We start from the raw sequence: 20,351 nt of genomic DNA on the forward strand, positions 1-20,351 counted from the left end.
GGTGACACAGCCTTGCAGCAGACCTGGGTTCAAGTAGTATTTGAAAAATGCCAGCGTTGGCTTTAACCTGCCTGGAGTGCCAGAGACGTTGGAGTTGGGCAGTTTTGTGATTGGTTCTATTGTGCCAGACAAACTCAATTGAAAATAATGCATCACAATGCAATGTTACTGAGAGGCCTTGTCTAAGACCTGAAGCCTTGTGTTAGCTCCTCTGAGCATGCCTAGGGTTGCAAAGCTACCGGTAATTTACCAACGTTTACTAAAGAATTCTTTAGTAATTTTGGTAAGTAACAGAAACTCTATGGTAATCTATCGAAACTTTGGTAATTTGTACTAGAATAACTTTTATTAAATGTGTTATTATTCATATATAGTATAAAATGTTTTAAATCTGTGTCCATATTGTCCACGTGTTTATGGTTCAAGAGAAAATAGCATTATTAATGAAAAAAAGCATCTAATCGACAATGTAATTATTTTTTAATTACCTCTGTAACTCGTCCAACTATTAACTTATTTCACAACTGTCAAATATAAGAGTGTAAAAAATATAGAAAGGATCATTCATGCTGAAACCCTCATATTAAACACCAATGGTATTCACTAAGTTGATGGTTTATATTTAGGATAATGTTTTACAGCTTTGTCATTCGATTTTTTTATTTCAAAATCATCACATTTCATGTCTTTGGCACACAGAGGGCCAGAGATTATTACAGACACCTTTGGTAATTTGAAGTACCCCAAAGGGCCACTAGATGTCTTGTGATAGATCAAAACCAATTGAATTTGTCACATGCTCCAAAATACAAAGAGAGGGGGAGGGAGGGAGAAGGGGCGAGGGAGGGAGAAGGGGGGAGAGAGAGAGAGAGAGAGAGAGAGAGAGAGAGAGAGAGAGAGAGAGAGAGAGAGAGAGAGAGAGAGAGAGAGAGACAGAGAGAGAGAGAGACAGAGAGAGAGAGGGACAGAGAGAGAGAGACAGAGAGAGAGAGGGACAGAGAGAGAGAGACAGAGAGAGAGACAGAGAGAGACACAGAGAGAGACAGAGAGAGAGAGAGAGAGAGAGAGAGAGAGAGAGAGAGAGAGAGAGAGAGAGAGAGACAGAGAGTGAGACAGACAGACAGAGAGAGAGAGAGAGAGAGAGAGAGAGAGAGAGAGAGAGAGAGAGAGAGAGAGAGAGAGATACACACACAATACTCAGCTGGTGTCTGTAGGCATAACATGTTAAAACATCCTTGGGGCGACAGGTAGCCTATTGGTTAGAGCGTTGGACTAGTAACTGAAAGGTTTCAAGAACAAATCCCCGAGCTGATAAGGTAAAATATGTTGTTTTGCCTCTGAACAAGGCAGTTAACCCACTGTTCTTAGGCCATGATTGTAAATAAGAATTTGTTCTTAATAACTGACTTGCCTAGTTAAATAAAGGTTAAAAAAAAAACATGATGTCTACACTAAGTACCTGACTGGGTCAAATAATGTTGTACAAAGCTTGAAGACACCCTCAGTGGGGATATTGCTTTATCGTTGATAGTTGAACTCCTATTTTCACCTATCCATGTGTGTTGACAACAAGTGACTACTAAGCTCCTGAAAAGAAAGGAGTCATAGAGGACTTACAGTAGGAAGGAAAAGAAGACTGGATGGATTTCAGATGTTTTCCTACAGACCTCAGTTCAATCTAAATCACCATTACAGTAACCTAGAAATCGTTCAACCTCATTAGACCTTATTGACACTGTTAACTATTTTGGAAATACCCACAATCACCTCGTAAAAAAAAAAAGCTCTTATTGAATCGGTGAGCAAATCCCAAAGACCGTGCACATCAAGAGGAAAAGGTCATTTTTTTGCAAGGAAACTGGACATACAGTATAAAGGTAAACTAAATAGTGATGGCATTATTTGCTTTTGTCCATGTGATAGGATAACATTACTGCTCTGCGCCGAGTCAAAGTAAAGCAAAAACAAACTTGGCAACAACGTTGCGCTCCACTTCCTTACAATCATCAGATAAGGGGCTTATCTATGCATTTCACAAGCCCTTTAGTACAGTACAGGCTAGTCTGCTTCTACGTTCCTTCCTGAAGGGCGCGCGCGCTCGAACGGCAGGCTCCGACACAATCAACGTAATGACTTGTCTTTGTTCTTCAGCCGTTCCAATTATAGCCTCAGAAAGAATAAGCCTTTACACCGACATGTATTCAACCATTCACCCCCAGAGTTAAAGAGACCTGCAAACGAAACCTTACACAACCTTAGTGTAGGCTAGTATTTTACCTGTAGTCTATCCATGATATGCTGGGAAATAGTGTACCCACAGCTATTTTCTCTCATTCCCAGCTACGCACAAACTAGGTGATGCGGGCAGCATATAAGGGAATATAATTTTTATAATAGGCTTTCATAGGACACAATGTTACACTAATCGCTGTTAGGCTACGCACGGACGGATTTAAACTCTTGGAGGTGTGTCTTCAGTCACGTTGCTGTGCATAGGCACTGGAAAAGGCAGACCAGAAAATGCCCGAAAATAATGTAAGAAATGACATAGAAAGTAGCTTTCTTCGTTTAGTAAAATGATTGCATGTCTACAAAGCGAGACAACGAAGCTGTTAAACAAAGCCCAGGTGCGATGACTGTCTGAGGTAGTCTTTGAATCATAATTTATTTCACATCTTCATCAGACAGACAATAACAGGCGTTGTTACACCACAACACCATGCCAACCATAACCTATCCATGGCATAATCGTCTGATCACACAATGACACCCACTATCGATTGAAGGATAATTTATTCTACCAGCTATAACGCAGGCAGGCTACACGACCACAGACCTCCATGACAACAATGATAAGACTTGTCCCTTTTTTATGTTCAGTTCATCCACACACCACCTCAATTATTGATGTCCCCTGCCAGCCTTCTACCAGGATCAAAGATCAACTCGTCTATCGGAGTTGCTATTCATCAGAAACGATCGAAATGGTCTTGATGACACATAGTCTGAGCCAGGGAGAGAGCACAATACACGACAAGAAATTACGCACATAAAATGAACTACAAGGGGGATAGTGTGGAGTTAATGTATGTCAATTAAATGTCTGAAACTTGAGTGACTGTCGTGGCACACAAAGTGTTGGCATGCTATTAAACGCATCTCAGTGTAGGCTGGCTGCTGCGACCTGGACTCAGGGATAGACGTAATATTGTAAACGTAAATCCTACCCACTCCAATTCATATTTATTTTATTTAAACATTTTTTTTTACCTAGGCAATTCAGTTAAGAACAAATTCTTATTTACAATGACGGCCTACCAAAAGGCCTCCTGCGGGGACGGGGGCCTGGGATTTAAATAAATATAAATATAGGACAAAATATAAGTTTTGTATGGTATGTATTAATTTATGGATGTCCATCATTCATTTCGTATGATGTGTTACGAATTTGCAAAACGTATGAGATGTTACAAATTCCAATTTGTTGTGGCTAATGTTAGCTAGGTGACTAGGTGGCTAATGCTAACGTTAGCTAGGTGGCTAACGCTAGCTAGGCAAGGTGTTAGTTGTTGGGGTTGGGGGAAGGATTACCTAACATGCTAATTAGATGCAAAGTAGCTAAAAAGTAGTAAGTAGTTGCGAAGTTGCTAATTAGCTCAAATGTTAAAGTTGTCTGTGATGAAATTTGAACACGTAACCTTTGGGTTACTAGATGTTCGTGATATACACCTACCCATCCACCCCGACTAACCACCCTACTTTCGTTTTTTTGCCTTAAGTAACCTTCTGTCGAATGTAACCATACCAAACGTAACATATCATCCTAATTTGAGGGGTCCTTGGCGTTATATTTACTATGTTACGCGTAGTCCATGAGACCAGGCTGGAGTGTTGCTGCCTATGAGCTACTGACAGAAAGAGTCTGGTCTACTATCTATCTAAATGATTGCGGGAACAATAGTCAAAATATAGGGTACACACACAGCATCTAGAAAGTACAAACAGGAGTTGATCTATGACATGTAACATGAGGCACACAACGTGTAGGCTGATTATTCAAAGCATCTCCGTTACTGCTTCTCTCACTGTTCTGTTCCTTTAGTTAGTCATTAATCGATGGTGGCAGAAAGAGGGAAAGAATCCAGAGCCTAAATGAAACCCACGCATTAACAGTGGAATAACATTCAAGTGAACTATTGTGTAAACCTATTAAGTTTTTTCACGGTAGCCTAAGGTTGTCACAAAATAATAAGTTAAAGCATTATTTGATTGAGCTTGGAGACAAATTTACGCTTCATCCCTTCTTCTCTCATGCGAGGATATTTGCATGAGGTCGACATAACAAGACTCAAAACTCAACCCTTACAGAAATGTGTTCTAAACGTTCTGTTATCAATAATGTAAGAGAACAATTTTAATATGACCGTCTTTGAACATGCATCAATGATTGACGCTCAAAGGTTACTTTTTAGGCATACCACGCCAAAAACTTGAGATTAAACAATATATTGTGAAACACAGAGATGATCAAATTCACTATCGGGAAAAAAATTAATGATTATAATGAATCTAATAGCGGTTGCACTACAAATCATTTGCATATAGCTCATAAAGATGTAGCCTAGGTAGGGATATATTGGTGATGATGATTATGATGATGATCCGTTAGCCTACCTGTATTGACTTGAATTCCTTTTATTTCCTTTAAATTGTATCTGTTTTCTCAGTGTAGTACGGCGGACGGGTGTTGAATAGTGAGAATTACGGCGGTAAATTTTATTTATAAGGTTTTCTTTCTGACCTTTGTCTCTTAAAATGGGTGAGCATTAGTGGAAAAACACCGGGCCAGCCTCCCTATGCAACAGGAGAGCGTCTTCTTAAAGAGGCAGGTTCCCTTCGAATCATAGGCGCGCTAGCTCTACGCTGCAACATCATTTTCTCTTTCAGTCTGTCTCTGAGCGCATGCCGTGCACGCACGTTGGGCTGTACGCACGCGCGCACACCAAGCGGTCGGGTTGGAATGGAAAAGCACACAGAAAAAGCCAAACCTTTGCATGCCATGAATACACGATAACAAAGTTGTCACTTTTGCAAGTAGAATTCAATTAATTAACTTTTTATTTTATGCCTACATTTGTGCTTGTTTTGCATTTTGCAGAGGCATTTTAAACAATCACGTTCGTCTGTAAGAAAGTTCTGCAGTGTCAGCTATGACGCACACATTGATATGTAATATGTTGATATAAGCATACCTATTCAGTCTACTGTAACCCTATTTGCAATTATCAAGAACAAGATGTCATGTGTTTTAGAGCAGGAAGCATGCTATGCATTCAAAACGCAAAATGTGTTCTGAGTGACTTCCATATATGAACGTTTGACTGGGCCTACAGAGGAAACAACTCAGAGACCCAATGACAGTCAGTAAGGAGAGACATACGATATGTATCTTAATGGAACGGGTATGTCTTTGCTTTTATGTCATTTATTATTCTATTATTTATTTATACAATGCCAACAATGGCATGTAACATCTTGGAACAAAATGTTTTTAACATTTATTTCACGGGATCATTCTATACTGTATGTGTCCTTACCAGTAAATTATAGGCTTAGGGAACACCTGTATTTTCATAACCAAATAGACGGTAATAATGTATTATTATTATAATACTGTTCAGAAACAGGAAGTGTGCTTCCGCCAACATATCAGTAGAAGAAGAGAGTACAGGAAGAACGTGAGTAGATGCACAAGACGCTCTGCAAATATAGAATATGAGTCGGTCTTGGTGTACAGCTCTAAAGGGTGTGGCGTTACCCTGGCCTACACTCAAAGCTCCTTATAGATAAAAAACAAGACTGCTCAGAATGTTAATTTTTTAAAATAGTTTTTCTTTTAAGGTCGTTTTGAATTAAATGTTTGTTGTGAGATAAGGACAGTATCAGAACTATACAGTGCATTTGGAAAGTATTCAGACCCCTTCCACTTTTTCACATTTTGTTACGTTACAGACTTATTCTAAAATGGATTAAATCAATCTACACACAATACCCCATAATGACATCACAATACCCCATAGTGACATCACAATACCCCATAATGACAAAGCGAAAACAGGTTTTTAGACATTTTGCAAATGTATTAAAAATAAAAAACAGAAATACCTTATTTACATAAGTATTCAGACCGTAATTGAGCTCAGGTGCATCCTGTTTCCATTGATCATCCTTGAGATGTTCCTAAAACTTGATTGGAGTCCACCTGTGGTAAACTCAATTGATTGGACATGATTTGGAAAGGCACACACGTTATTCAAGATGTATGTTAACAACATTCTAAAGATTGATTCAGTACATCGTTTAACATGTTTCTACTGACTGTTACGGAACTTTTGGACATTTCGTCACGTTATAGTGGATGTGCTTTGTGACTTTGGAATTGTTTACCGCTAACGCGCTAACCAAAGTAGCTAATTGGACATAAATAACGGACATTATCGAACAAATCAAGCATTTATTGTGGACCTGGGATTCCTAGGATTGCATTCTGATGAAGTTCATCAAAGGTAAGAAAACAATTATCATGTATTTTCTGGTTTCTGTTGACCCCAACATGGCGGCTAATTTGGCTATTGTTCTGAGCTCCGTCTCAGATTATTGCATGACTTGCTTTTTCCGTAAAGTCTTTGGGAAATCTGACACAGCGGTTGTATTAAGGAGAGGTATATCTATAATTCCATGTGTATAACTTGTATTATCATCTACATTTATGATGAGTATTTCTGTTGAAACGATGTGGCTATGCAAAATCACTTGATGTTTTTGGAACTAGTGAATGTAACGCGCCAATGTAAACTCAGATTTTTTGTTATAAATATGAACTTTATCAAACAAAACATGCATTTATTGTGTAACATGAAGTCCTATGAGTGTCATCTGATAAAGATAATCAAAGGTTAGTGATTCATTTTATCTCTATTTTTGATTTTTGTGAAAGCTATCTTTCGCTGGAAAAATGGCTGTGCTTATTGTCGTTTGGTGGTGCCCTAACATAATCGTTTGTAGTGCTTTCGCTGAAAAGCATATTTGAAATCGGACACTTTGGTGGGATTAACAACAAGATTACCTTTAAAATGATATAAGACACATGTATGTTTGAGGAATTTTAATTATGAGATTTCTGTTGTTTGAATTTGGCGCCCTGCACTTTCACTGGCTGCTGTCATATCGATCCCGGTAGCGGGATGCAGCCATATGAAAACCTGCTCCAGAGCGCTCAGGACCTCAGACTGGGGCGAAGGTTTACCTTCCAACAGGAAAACGACCCTAAGCACACAGACAAAACAACGCAGGAGTGGCTTTGGGACAAGTCTCTGAATGTCCTTGACTGGCCCAGCCAGAGCCAATAGCTGTGCATCCAACCTGACAGAGCTTGAGAGGATCTGCAGAGAAATATGGAAGAAACTCCCCAAATACAGGTGTGCCAAGCTTGTAGCGTCGTACACAAGAAGACTTGAGGCTGTAATCGCTGCTAAAGGTGCTTCAACAAAGTACTGAATAAAGGATCTGAATACTTATGTTGAATGTCATATTTCTGTTTTTTATTTGTAATATATTTGCAAAATAAAATCTAGAAACCATTTTTTTCTTTGTCATTGTCTGTAGACTGATGAGGAAATAAAAACAATTAAATACATTTTAGAATAAGGTTGTAATGTCACAAAATGTGGAAAAATTCAAGGGGTCTGAATACTTTCTGAACACACTGTATATGTACTGCAAGTTGCTATTTGAGGTAACAGAATGTGTGAGTTGGCAGGAGGGGAGTTATACAGGATATGCTAGTTATTTTAAGGTCATTGTGAATGATCTGTATGCCGTTAGATAAGGAAACTCTATTAGAACTAGCTACAGTGCTTTCAGAAACTATTCATACTTAAAGAGACTTATTCAACATTTTGCTGTGTTACAGCCTGAATTCAAAACTGATTCTCACCCATCTACGCATCTGTTTGCCACATCTTCAATTTTAGCCTACTAGAAAGTGTGTGCCCTCAGGGCTGGAGGGAAGCTAAAGTCTTTTAGCTACCCAAGAATAGTAAAGACCCCTTTACTGGCTCCAATCAGCCTGTTACCAACCCATAGTGAACTTCTGGAAAATATGGTGTTTGAACAGATACGATGCTATTTCACAATAAACAAATTGACAACAGACTTTCAGCATGCTTATAGGGAAGGACACTCAACAAGCACAGCACTTACACAAATTGATGATTGGCTGAGAGAAATTGATGATAACATTATTGTGGGGGCTGTCTTGTTAGACTTCAGTGCAGCTTTTGACATTATCGATCATAGTCTGCTGCTGGAAAAACATATGTGTTATGGCTTTACACCCACTGCTATAATGTGGATAAAGAGTTACTTGTCTAACAGATCACAGAGGGTGTTCTTTAATGGAAGCCTCTCAAACATAATCCAGATAGAATCAGGAATTCCCCAGGGTAGCTGTTTAGGCCCATTGCTTTTTTCAATTTTTACCAAAGACATGCCACTGACTTTGAGTAAAACCAGAGTCTCTATGTATGCAGATGACTCAACACTATACACATCAGCTACTACAGTGACTGAAATGACAGCAACACTTAAAGAGTTGCAGGTAGTTTCAGAGTGGATGGCATGGAATAAGTTTGCCCAAAATATTTCTAAAACTAAAAGCATTGTATTTGGGACAAAATATTCACTAAACCCTAAACCACAACTAAATCTTGTGATAAATAATGTGGAAATTGAGCACGTTGAGATGACTAAACTGCTTGGAGTAACCCTGGATGGTAAACTGTCATGGTCAAAACACATTGATACAATAGTAGCTGAGATGGGGAGAAGTCTGTCCATAATAAAGTGCTGCTCTATCAACAAGGCAGGTCCTACAGGCCCTAGTTTTGTCGCACCTTGACTACTATTCAGTCGTGTGGTCAGGTGCCACAAAAAAGGATTAAGGAAAATTGTAATTGGCCCAGAACAGGGCAGCACGGCTGGCCCTTGGATGTACACAGAGAGCTAATATAATATTCATGTCAATCTCTACTGGCTCAAAATGGAGGAGAGATTGACTTCGTCACTACTTTTATTTGTGAGAGGTATTGACATGTTGAATGCACTGAGCTATCTGTCTAAACTACTGGCACACAGCTCGGACACCCACGCATACCCCACAAGACATGCCACCAGAGGTCTCTTCACAGTCCCCAAGTACAGAACAGACTATGGGAGGTGCACAGTACTACATAGAGCCATGACTACATGGAACTCTATTCCACATCAAGTAACAGTAAAATGCAAGCAGTAAAATTAGATTAAAAAAAACATTTAAAAAACACCTTATGGAACAGCGGGGACTGTGAAGCAAGACAAACATAGGCACAGACACATGCATACACACACACACACACACCCAATAACATACGCACTATACACACACATCGATTTAGTACTGTAGATAAGTGATAGTGGTGTAGTAGGGGCCTGAGGGCACACAGTGTGAATGTATTGTATTTTTTTTATTGTTTAAACTGCTTTAATTTTGCTGGATCCCAGGAGGAGTAGCTGCTGCCTTGGCAGGAACTAATGGTGATCCATAATAAATACAAATGTAAATACAAATACCCCACAATAATAAAGTGAAAACATTTTTTTAGAAATGCTTGAAAATGTAGTGAAAATTAAATACAGAAATAAATCATTTACATAAGTATTCACACCCCTGAGTGGGTTTGAAGATATCCCTCTAGTGGTGTGGGGGCTGTGCTTTGGCAAAGTGGGTGGGGTTATATCCTGCCTGTTTGGCCCTGTCTGGAGGTATCGTCGGATGGGGCCACGGTGTCTCCCGACCCCTCCTGTCTCAGCCTCCAGTATTTATGCTGCAGTAGTTTATGTGTCGGGGGGCTAGGGTCAGTCTGTTATATCTGAAGTATTTCTCCTGTCTTATCCGGTGTCCTGTGTGAACTTAAGAATGCTCTCTCTAATTCTCTCTCTCTTTCTCTCTTTTTATCTCTCTCTTTCTCTCTTTATTTCTTTCTTTCTCTCTCTCGGAGGACCTGAGCCCTAGGACCATGCCTCAGGACTACCTGGTCTGATGACTCCTTGCTGTCCCCAGTCCACCTGGCCGTGCTGCTGCTCCAGTTTCAACTGTTCTGCCTGCGGCTATGGAACCCTGACCTATTCACCGGACGTGCTACCCTGTCCCAGACCTGCTGTTTTCAACTCTCTAGAGAAAGCAGGAGCAGTAGAGATACTCTGAATGATCGGCTATGAAAGCCAACATACATTTACTCCTGAGGTGCTGACCTGTTACACCCTCGACAACCACTGTGATTATTATTATTTGACCCTGTTGGTCATCTATGAACATTTGAACATCTTGGCCATGTTCTGTTATAATCTCCACCCGGCACAGCCGGAAGAGGACTGGCCACCCCTCACAGCCTGGTTCCTCTCTAGGTTTCTTCCTAGGTTATGGCCTTTCTAGGGAGTTTTTCCTAGCCACCGTGCTTTTACACCTGCATTGCTTTCTGTTTGGGGTTTTAGGCTGGGTTTCTGTACAGCACTTTGTGACATCAGCTGATGTAAGAAGTGCTATATAAATAAATTTGATTGATGTCTCTAAGAGCTTTCCAAACCTGGAATGTGCAACATTTGCCCATTATTATTTTTTAAACTCTTCAAGCTCTGTCAAATTGGTTGTTGATCATTGCTAGACAACCCTATTCAGGTCTTGCCATAGATTTTCAAATAGATTTAAGTCAAATCTGTAACTTGGTCACTTTAGGAACATTCACTGTCTTCTTGGTAAGCAACTGCAATATAGATTTGGCCTTGTGTTTTAGGTTATTGTTCTGCTGAAATGTGAATTCATAACCCAGTGTCTGGTCGAAAGTAGACTGAACCAGGTTATCCTCCAGGATTTTGCTTGTGCTCCGTTCAGTTTATTTTTAATCCTGAAAAACTCCCCAGTCCTTAACGATTACAAGAATACCCATACCATGATGCAGCCACCATTATGCTTTAAAATATAGAGAGTGGTACTCAGTAATGTGTTGAATTGGATTTGCCCCAAGCATAACACTTTGTATTCAGGACAAAAAAGTGAATTGCTTTGCCACATCTTTTGCAGTATTACTTTAGTGCTTATGTTGCAAACAGGATGCATGTTTTTAGAATATTTTAATCTTTACAGGCTTACTTCTTTTCCCTCTGTCATTTAGGTTAGTATTTTGAAGTAACTACAATGTCCTATCACAGCCATTAAACTATGTAACTGTTTTAAAGTCACCATTGGCCTCATGGTGAAATCCCTTAGCAGTTTCCTTCCTCTCCAGCAACTGAGTTAGGATGGACACCGGTATCTTTGTAGTGACTGGGTGTATTGATACACCATCCAAAGTGTAATAAATAACTTCAACATGCTCAAAGGGATATTCAATGTCTGTTTTGTTTTTTTACCGTGGTGCTTCGCTAAAAAAAACGACGTCCATTGTGGTATGGGTCAGATTGACCCGCAGAGTTTAAACACACTCAACACAGTCAAAGAATCAATTAAAAACAGCCCAAACTATATTTTGTCTTGTCAGACCTTTCAGAAAGAGGAAATACAAGAACATTTGATTTCAAAAACTCTATATTTAAGAACTATTTCTTAAACATTTTTCCTTTCTCACAAACAAACATTTTTTGTTTCCCCAAGTAGGCAATTATTTTGTATTTCCCAGTAACAGTAACACTTAGGTGTGCTTTTACCCTATTGGTCAAAATTATCCCTTCAGTCTTTCTACATGTTGAACACAATGTATGTTTGTGCTTTCTGCAGATGTATTTAATGCATTCTACACAAGTGGTGCTGGGTTTATTGTCTTGTCGAGGGGGGCGAAGCATCTTTTCCATTTCTTGCCATCACCTGGATCTACTGGATCCATTGCTGGTTGATTGGAGCCGGGTCTAGATGGCCCAGCTTAACTTTCTGGACGACAAATGCAGCTGCTGTCGATCGAGGTGGCCGAGCTCTCCTCTGGTTCTTGGGAGTGATGAGAGCTTTGCCTAGCTCCTCTAGAAAAAGCCGACGTTGGTACAATTTGCCCCCATTCCATTGCTAGTTGATTTCAGTCCACAGGACATAGGCATTGTAAGCAGACACTTCCACAATGTTGTAGAAAATCACCAAAGGCCAACAGGTAGTCATGTTCTCACAGCTACAATGGCTTGCGAAAGTATTCACCCCCCTTGGCATTTTTCCTATTTTGTTGCCTTACAACCTGGAATTAAAATTGATTTTTTTGGGGGTTTGTATCATTTGATTTACACAATATGCCTACCACTTTAAAGATACAAAATATATTTCATTGTGAAACAAACAAGAAATAAGAGCGTGCGTAACTATTCACCCCCCAAGGTCAATACTTTGTAGAGCCACCTTTTGCAGCAATTATAGCTGCACGTCTCTTGGGGTATGTCCCTATAAGCTTTGCACATCTAGCTACTGGGATTTTTGCCCATTCTTCAAGGCAAAACTGCTCCAGCTCCTTCAAGTTGGATGGGTTCCGCTTATGTACAGCAATCTTTAAGTCATACCTCAGATTCTCAATTGGATTGAGGTCTGGGCTTTAACTAGGCCATTCCAAGACATTTAAATGTTTCCCCTTAAACCACTCGACTGTTGCTTTAATCAGTATGCTTAGAGTCATTGTCCTGCTAGAAGGTGAACCTCCTTCCCAGTCTCAAATCTCTGGAAGACTGAAACAGGTTTCCCTCAAGAATTTCCCTGTATTTATCGCCATCCATCATTCATTCAATTCTGATCAGTTTCCCAGTCCCTGCCGATGAAAAACATCCCCACAGCATGATGCTGCCACCACCATGCTTTACTGTGGGGATGGTGTTCTCGGGGTAATGAGAGGTGCTGGGTTTGCACCAGACATAGCGTTTTCCTTGATGGCCAAAAATATAAATTTTTGTCTCATCTGACCAGAGTACCTTCTTCCATATGTTTGGGGAGTCTCCCACATGCCTTTTGGCGAACACGAAATGTGTTTGCTTATTTCTTTTCTGTAAAGCCCAGCTCTGTGGAGTGTACGGCTTAAAGTGGTCCTATGGACAGATACTCAAATCTCTGCTATGGAGCTTTGCAGCTCCTTCAGGGTTATCATTGGTCTCTTTGTAGCCTCTCTGATTAATGCCCTCCTTGCCTGGTCTGTGAGTGTTGGTGGGCGGCCCTCTCTTGACAGGTTTGTTGTGGTGCCATATTCTTTCCATTTTTTAATAATGGATTTAATGGTGCTCCGTGGGATGTTCAAAGTTTCTGATATTTTTTTATAACCCAACCCTGATCTGTATTTCTCCACAACCTTGTCCCTGACCTGTTTGGCGAGCTCCTTGGTCTTCATAGTGCTGCTTGCTTGGTGGTGCCCCTTGCTTAGTGGTGTTGCAGACTCTGGGGCCTTTCAGAACAGGTGTATATATACTGAGATCATGTAACAGATCATGTGACACTTAGATTTCACACAGGTGGACTTTGTTTAACTAATTATGTGAATTCTGAAGATAATTGGTTGCACCAGATCTTATTTAGGGGCTTCATCGCAAAGGGGATGAATACATATGCACGCACCACTTTTCCGTTTTATATTTTTTATCATTTTTTGAAACAAATAATTGAGCCTCCTTTGGTGGAATTGTAGTCCAGTATGATTTGTTTAATTTTTTTCCTCATCAATATGAAGATTAAGACCTTCCAGGTGACTACCTCATGGAGCTGGTTGAGAGAATGCCAAGAGTGTACAAAGCTGTCATCAAGGCAAAGGTTGGCTACATTGAATAATCTAAAATCTAAAATATATTTTGCTTTGTTGAACAATGTTTTGGGTTACTACAAGATTCCATATGTGTTATTTCATAGTTTGATGGCTTCACTATTATTCTACAATGTAGATAATAGTAAAACATAAAGAAAAGCCCTTGAATGAGTAGTTGTGTCCAAACCTTTGACTGGTAAATAAAGATGACTCTGATTCTTAGCCAGCCAACAGATGCGTGTAGAATGAAAATGCAATGTAAAGTTGTATATAGTTCATGTTTAAAGTGTGTCTCGGTTGTGAGGAGTGTTTTATGAATTTTCCCATGCATTTGTCTATCATTTGTTTTTAGTTGCTTATCATACAAATGATGAAGTCGGATGTTGCCAGTATGGAAAAGAGGTGTGCTCACTGTTGAAGAGTTTGGGAAAAGATATTTGAATACTGATTTGAATCAATGAACAATTTGCCTTGCGAATCTCTTCAGATACAATGTATCCCTCAGCCTCTGACTGGAGGCTTTGTCATGTCACATTGGTCAAGCATTTGTTCAAAAGTACAAACACAGTGATTATTGTTAGGAATTACCATGAGTTAGGAATTACCATGAGTTAGGAATTACCATGAGTTAGCAATTACCATGAGTTAGCAATTACCATGAGTAACTTGAGTGCATAATAACATCATTTGGGATCAGTTTCCCTTTTCATACATGTTTCCCCCATTTAATAATTTAAATGTTTAAATTTAAATAGTTTCCCCAAAAAATAATGTTCATGTCGACCAAAACACAACTTCCTTCTTTTTACTCTTTTGATAGTTTCACTGTTATATCACTACATCCACACAGTACTGTCTGAGAGATAACCTGGTCAGTCATGTCACTACATCCACACAGTACTGTCTGAGAGATAACCTGGTCAGTCATGTCACTACATCCACACAGTACTGTCTGAGAGATAACCTGGTCAGTCATGTCACTACATCCACACAGTACTGTCTGAGAGATAACCTGGTCAGTCATGTCACTACATCCACACAGTACTGTCTGAGAGATAACCTGGTCAGTCATGTCACTACATCCACACAGTACTGTCTGAGAGATAACCTGGTCAGTCATGTCACTACATCCACACAGTACTGTCTGAGAGATAACCTGGTCAGTCATGTCACTACATCCACACAGTACTGTCTGAGAGATAACCTGGTCAGTCATGTCACTACATCCACACAGTACTGTCTGAGAGATAACCTGGTCAGTCATGTCACTACATCCACACAGTACTGTCTGAGAGACAACCTGGTCAGTCATGTCATTACATCCACACAGTACTGTCTGAGAGACAACCTGGTCAGTCATGTCACTACATCCACACAGTACTGTCTGAGAGACAAAATACCTGATAAAATCATGTGAGAAGTTAGTGGTCGTTTGCTTTCGAAAGTAGAAACGAAAATCGGACAGTGCACCTAGGCCGGGGTAAATCGAATCAAACTTTATTAGTCACCTGCGGCGAATACAACAAGTGTAGACTTTACCGTGAAATGTACATTTTCCGGTGGAGACTTTATGAATTGTTCAGCAGTCTTATTGCGTGGGGGTAGAAGCTGTGGAGGAGTCTTTCGGTCCTAGATTTGGCTCTCCGGTACCGCTTGCCTTGCGGTAGCAGAGAAAACAGTCTATAACTTGGGTGACTGGAGTCTCTGGCAATTTTATGGGCTTTCCTCTGACACCGCTTATTGTATAGGTCCTGGATGACAGGAAGCTTGGCCCCAGTGATGTCCTGGGCTGTTCGCACTACCCACTGTAGCGCCTTACGGTCAGATGCCGAGCAGTTGCCATACCAGGCGGTGATGCAACTGGTCAGGATGCTCTCGATGGTGCAGCTGTAGAGCCTTTTGAGGATCTGGGGACCCATGCCAAATCTTTTCAGTCTCCTGAGGGGGAAAAGGTTTTGTTCTGCCCTCTTCATGACTGACTTGGTATGTTTGGACCATGATAGTTCTTTGGTGATGTGGACACCAGGGAACTTGAAACTCTTGACCGGCTCCACTACATCCCCGTCGATGTTAATGGGGGCCTGTTCGGCCTGCATTGTCCTGTAGTCCACGATCAGCTCCTTTGTCTTTCTCACATTGAGGGAGAGGTTGTTGTCCAGGACCCATACTCCCAGTTCTCTGACCTCCTCCCTATAGGCCGCCTCATCGGTGATCAAGCCTATCACTGTTGTGTCGTCAGCAAACTTAATGATGGTGTTGGAGTCGTGTTTGGCCGCACAGTCGTGAGTGTACAGGGAATACAGGAGGGGACTAAGTACACACCCCTGAGGGGCCCCAGTGTTAAAGATCAGCGTGGCAGATGTGTTGTTGCCTACTCTTACCTCCTGGGGGAGGCCCGTCAGGAAGTCAAGGATCCAGTTGCAGAGGGAGGTGTTTAGTCCCGGAGTCCTTAGCTTAGTGATAAGCTTTGTGAGCACTATGGTGTTGAACGTTGATCTGTAGTCAATGAACAGCATTCTCACATACGTGTTCTTTTTGTCGAGGTGGGAAAGGGCAGTGTGGAGTGTGATTGAGATTGCGTCATCTGTGGATCTGTTGGGGCGGTATGCGAATTGGAGTGGTTCTAGGGTGTCCGGGAGGATGCTGTTGAATTGAGCCATGACCAGCCTTTCAAAGCACTTCATGGCTACGGACGTGAGTGCCACGGGGCGGTAGTCATTTAGGCAGGTTACCTTCGCTTCCTTGGGCACAGGGACTATGGTGGTCTGCTTGAAACATGTAGGTATTACAGAATCGGTCAGGGAGAGATTTAAAATGTCAGTGAAGACACTTGACAGTTGGTCCGCGCATACTCTGAGTACACGTCCTTGGTAATCCATATAGACATATGGCTCTAGGCCGGAGCATATGGCTCTATGCTGTGGCATTTCAGTATTACAACACTACATGAGCACATTGTGAGTCTAGATTGCCATGTTGAGTTCTAAGGCCGATGGGTTGCTGACTGTTTGAAAGGTAGAGATGGCAAAAATAAGCGTTAAAAGGCCCAATCCTTCATTTGAAAAGCAACAAAATGGTAGCCACACCACTTAGTTTGTTATTAAGTTCAGGATGGGGCAGAAAACATTTAACCACTAAAATTCATAGATGGCGCTACGGATGAAAGGTCCATGAGATCCATGAGATCAAAAATGTCAGTTTAACAACGTAGATTGGGCCTTGAAGAGTGACATCCATTAAGGATGAGCATTACTTTGTCTATGTGGACGCTGGCTCTGAGTTCCTAAGCTCCAGACTGAGCATTTGCATCCATTTGTATCTGTTTATATGGTTACGTAAGACTACAATCCCCTTTGGTCGATAGCTAAAGGAGGACAGGGTTTGTTTAGGACTTGGTTGATAGACTTGGTTGATGTTTTTGACTCCAGAGGTATTTTGCATCAACCAAATGATACAGCTGGAGCATGGGCTGAGTCCCAAATGGCACCCTATTCCCTTTATAGTGCACTACTTTAACCACTTTATAGTGCACTACTTTGACCACTTTATAGTGCACTACTTTGACCACTTTATAGTGCACTACTTTGACCACTTTATAGTGCACTACTTTGACCACTTTATAGTGCACTACTTTGACCACTTTATAGTGCACTACTTTGACCACTTTATAGTGCACCACTTTGACCACTTTATAGTGCACTACTTTAACCACTTTATAGTGCACTACTTTGACCACTTTATAGTGCACTACTTTGACCACTTTATAGTGCACTACTTTGACCACTTTATAGTGCACTACTTTGACCAGTTTATAGTGCACTACTTTGACCACTTTATAGTGCACTACTTTAACCACTTTATAGTGCACTACTTTAACCACTTTATAGTGCACTACTTTGACCAGATTATAGTGCACTACTTTGACCAGTTTATAGTGCACTATTTTGACCACTTTATAGTGCACTACTTTTACCACTTTATAGTGCATTTCCTTGACCACTTTATAGTGCACTGTATTGACCACTTTATAGTGCACTACTTTGACCACTTTATAGTGCACTACTTTGGCCACTTTATAGTGCACTACTTTGACCACTTTATAGTGCACTACTTTAACCACTTTATAGTGCACTACTTTGGCCCCGTACAGAAGTAGTGCACTATATAGGGAATAGGGTTCCATAGGGTTCTGGTTAAAAGTAGTGCACTATATAGGGAATAGGGTTCCATTTAGGATACAGACGGGGCTGAGCAGAGCAATCTCTTTTAATGTTGAGGACAGATCACTGTCCAACACCGTGGTCTCTGGTCACAAGTTGTGGATTATCTCTCTACACTCCCACTGTCAGACCTGGCATTCATAGCTCCGTCTGTAAATTTGACAGCGGTTGCATTTCTCCAGAACCAGATCTCAAATTGTAGAGAAAAACAAGTGTGCAGGCAGATGCTGCTTTGTTCTGTTTCTTGAGGGGGAATTAGGGAGTGGGCTATTAACATATAATGCAACCTTCGCTACTATATTGTGGCAAATGTCTATTGGGTGAGGCGGCAGCCTCAAGGTTAGAGAGGCGGGCCGGTAACCGAAGGGAAGCTGCTTCAAAAGAGAGGCGGGCCGGTAACCAAAGGGAAGCTGGTTCAAAAGAGAGGCGGGCCGGTAACCGAAGGGAAGCTGGTTCAAAAGAGAGGCGGGCCGGTAACCAAAGGGAAGCTGGTTCAAAAGAGAGGCGGGCCGGTAACCAAAGGGAAGCTGGTTCAAAAGAGAGGCGGGCCGGTAACCGAAGGGAAGCTGGTTCAAAAGAGAGGCGGGCCGGTAACCGAAGGGAAGCTGGTTCAAAAGAGAGACGGGCCAGTAACCGAAGGGAAGCTGGTTCAAAAGAGAGCCGGGCCGGTAACCGAAGGGAAGCTGGTTCAAAAGAGAGGCGGGCCAGTAACCGAAGGGAAGCTGGTTCAAAAGAGAGGCGGGCCGGTAACCGAAGGGAAGCTGGTTCAAAAGAGAGGCGGGCCGGTAACCGAAGGGAAGCTGGTTCAAAAGAGAGGCGGGCCGGTAACCGAAGGGAAGCTGGTTCAAAAGAGAGGCGGGCCGGTAACCGAAGGGAAGCTGGTTCAAAAGAGAGACGGGCCGGTAACCGAAGGGAAGCTGGTTCAAAAGAGAGGCGGGCCAGTAACCGAAGGGAAGCTGGTTCAAAAGAGAGGCGGGCCGGTAACCGAAGGGAAGCTGGTTCAAAAGAGAGGCGGGCCGGTAACCGAAGGGAAGCTGGTTCAAAAGAGAGGCGGGCCGGTAACCGAAGGGAAGCTGGTTCAAAAGAGAGGCGGGCCGGTAACCGAAGGGAAGCTGGTTCAAAAGAGAGACGGGCCGGTAACCGAAGGGAAGCTGGTTCAAAAGAGAGGCGGGCCGGTAACCGAAGGGAAGCTGGTTCAAAAGAGAGACGGGCCAGTAACCGAAGGGAAGCTGGTTCAAAAGAGAGACGGGCCAGTAACCGAAGGGAAGCTGGTTCAAAAGAGAGGCGGGCCGGTAACCGAAGGGAAGCTGGTTCAAAAGAGAGGCGGGCCGGTAACCAAAGGGAAGCTGGTTCAAAAGAGAGGCGGGCCAGTAACCAAAGGGAAGCTGGTTCAAAAGAGAGGCGGGCCGGTAACCGAAGGGAAGCTGGTTCAAAAGAGAGGCGGGCCGGTAACCAAAGGGAAGCTGGTTCAAAAGAGAGGCTGGCCGGTAACCGAAGGGAAGCTGGTTCAAAAGAGAGGCGGGCCGGTAACCGAAGGGAAGCTGCTTCAAAAGAGAGGCGGGCCGGTAACCGAAGGGAAGCTGGTTCAAAAGAGAGGCGGGCCGGTAACCAAAGGGAAGCTGGTTCAAAAGAGAGGCTGGCCGGTAACCGAAGGGAAGCTGGTTCAAAAGAGAGGCGGGCCGGTAACCAAAGGGAAGCTGGTTCAAAAGAGAGGCGGGCCGGTAACCGAAGGGAAGCTGGTTCAAAAGAGAGGCGGGCCGGTAACCGAAGGGAAGCTGGTTCAAAAGAGAGGCGGGCCAGTAACCGAAGGGAAGCTGGTTCAAAAGAGAGGCTGGCCGGTAACCGAAGGGAAGCTGGTTCAAACCCTCGAGCTCCCTTCGGGGACTTCTGCAGGAAGTCATCTTCAATATCCTGTATTCTACCTACTCTCATTGTGCTCTTGAGCAAGGCACTTTACCACCAGCGTAGGTTGGGGTACATAGTGATGTTATTCAACTTCCCGCAGTTGTCTGAACCATTCGTGTTGAGTAAATAAGTAATTCTGTAACTTTCCACTTTGGTTGGTTGTTTTCTTAATCCTCCAAGAGCTTTGGAATCGAGATAAATCTCCATTTGCTTTAGTAACACCACTTCTTTCATTAGGTTATAAAGCTCTCCCAGTTCTTTCTCTCTTCCTTTCCCCCAAAGAATTCACTTCACAACAAGTGCAGCAGCATCAACTCAGATCAATCTGATGTCTTTTTGAAGAAGTATCGTTGAACGAGACCTTGTAACAGGAAGTCCT

The 20,351-nt window shown here is 42.0% G+C and overlaps 1 protein-coding gene across 1 annotated transcript in view; it reads right to left on the reverse strand.

The window, feature by feature from the left end:
- LOC139553396 (sodium- and chloride-dependent taurine transporter-like) overlaps positions 1 to 4,877 on the reverse strand; it is a 41,375-nt gene extending 36,498 nt beyond the window's left edge. The window contains exon 1 of the mRNA XM_071365678.1: positions 4,675 to 4,877. The gene's annotated coding sequence lies outside the window, so the exon portion shown is untranslated. The remainder of the gene's footprint in view (positions 1 to 4,674) is intronic.
- Between the last annotated feature and the right edge of the window lie 15,474 nt (positions 4,878 to 20,351).

This window comes from Salvelinus alpinus, chromosome 2, assembly GCF_045679555.1.
Source record: "Salvelinus alpinus chromosome 2, SLU_Salpinus.1, whole genome shotgun sequence".
In the NCBI taxonomy this organism is placed as follows: domain Eukaryota; kingdom Metazoa; phylum Chordata; class Actinopteri; order Salmoniformes; family Salmonidae; genus Salvelinus; species Salvelinus alpinus.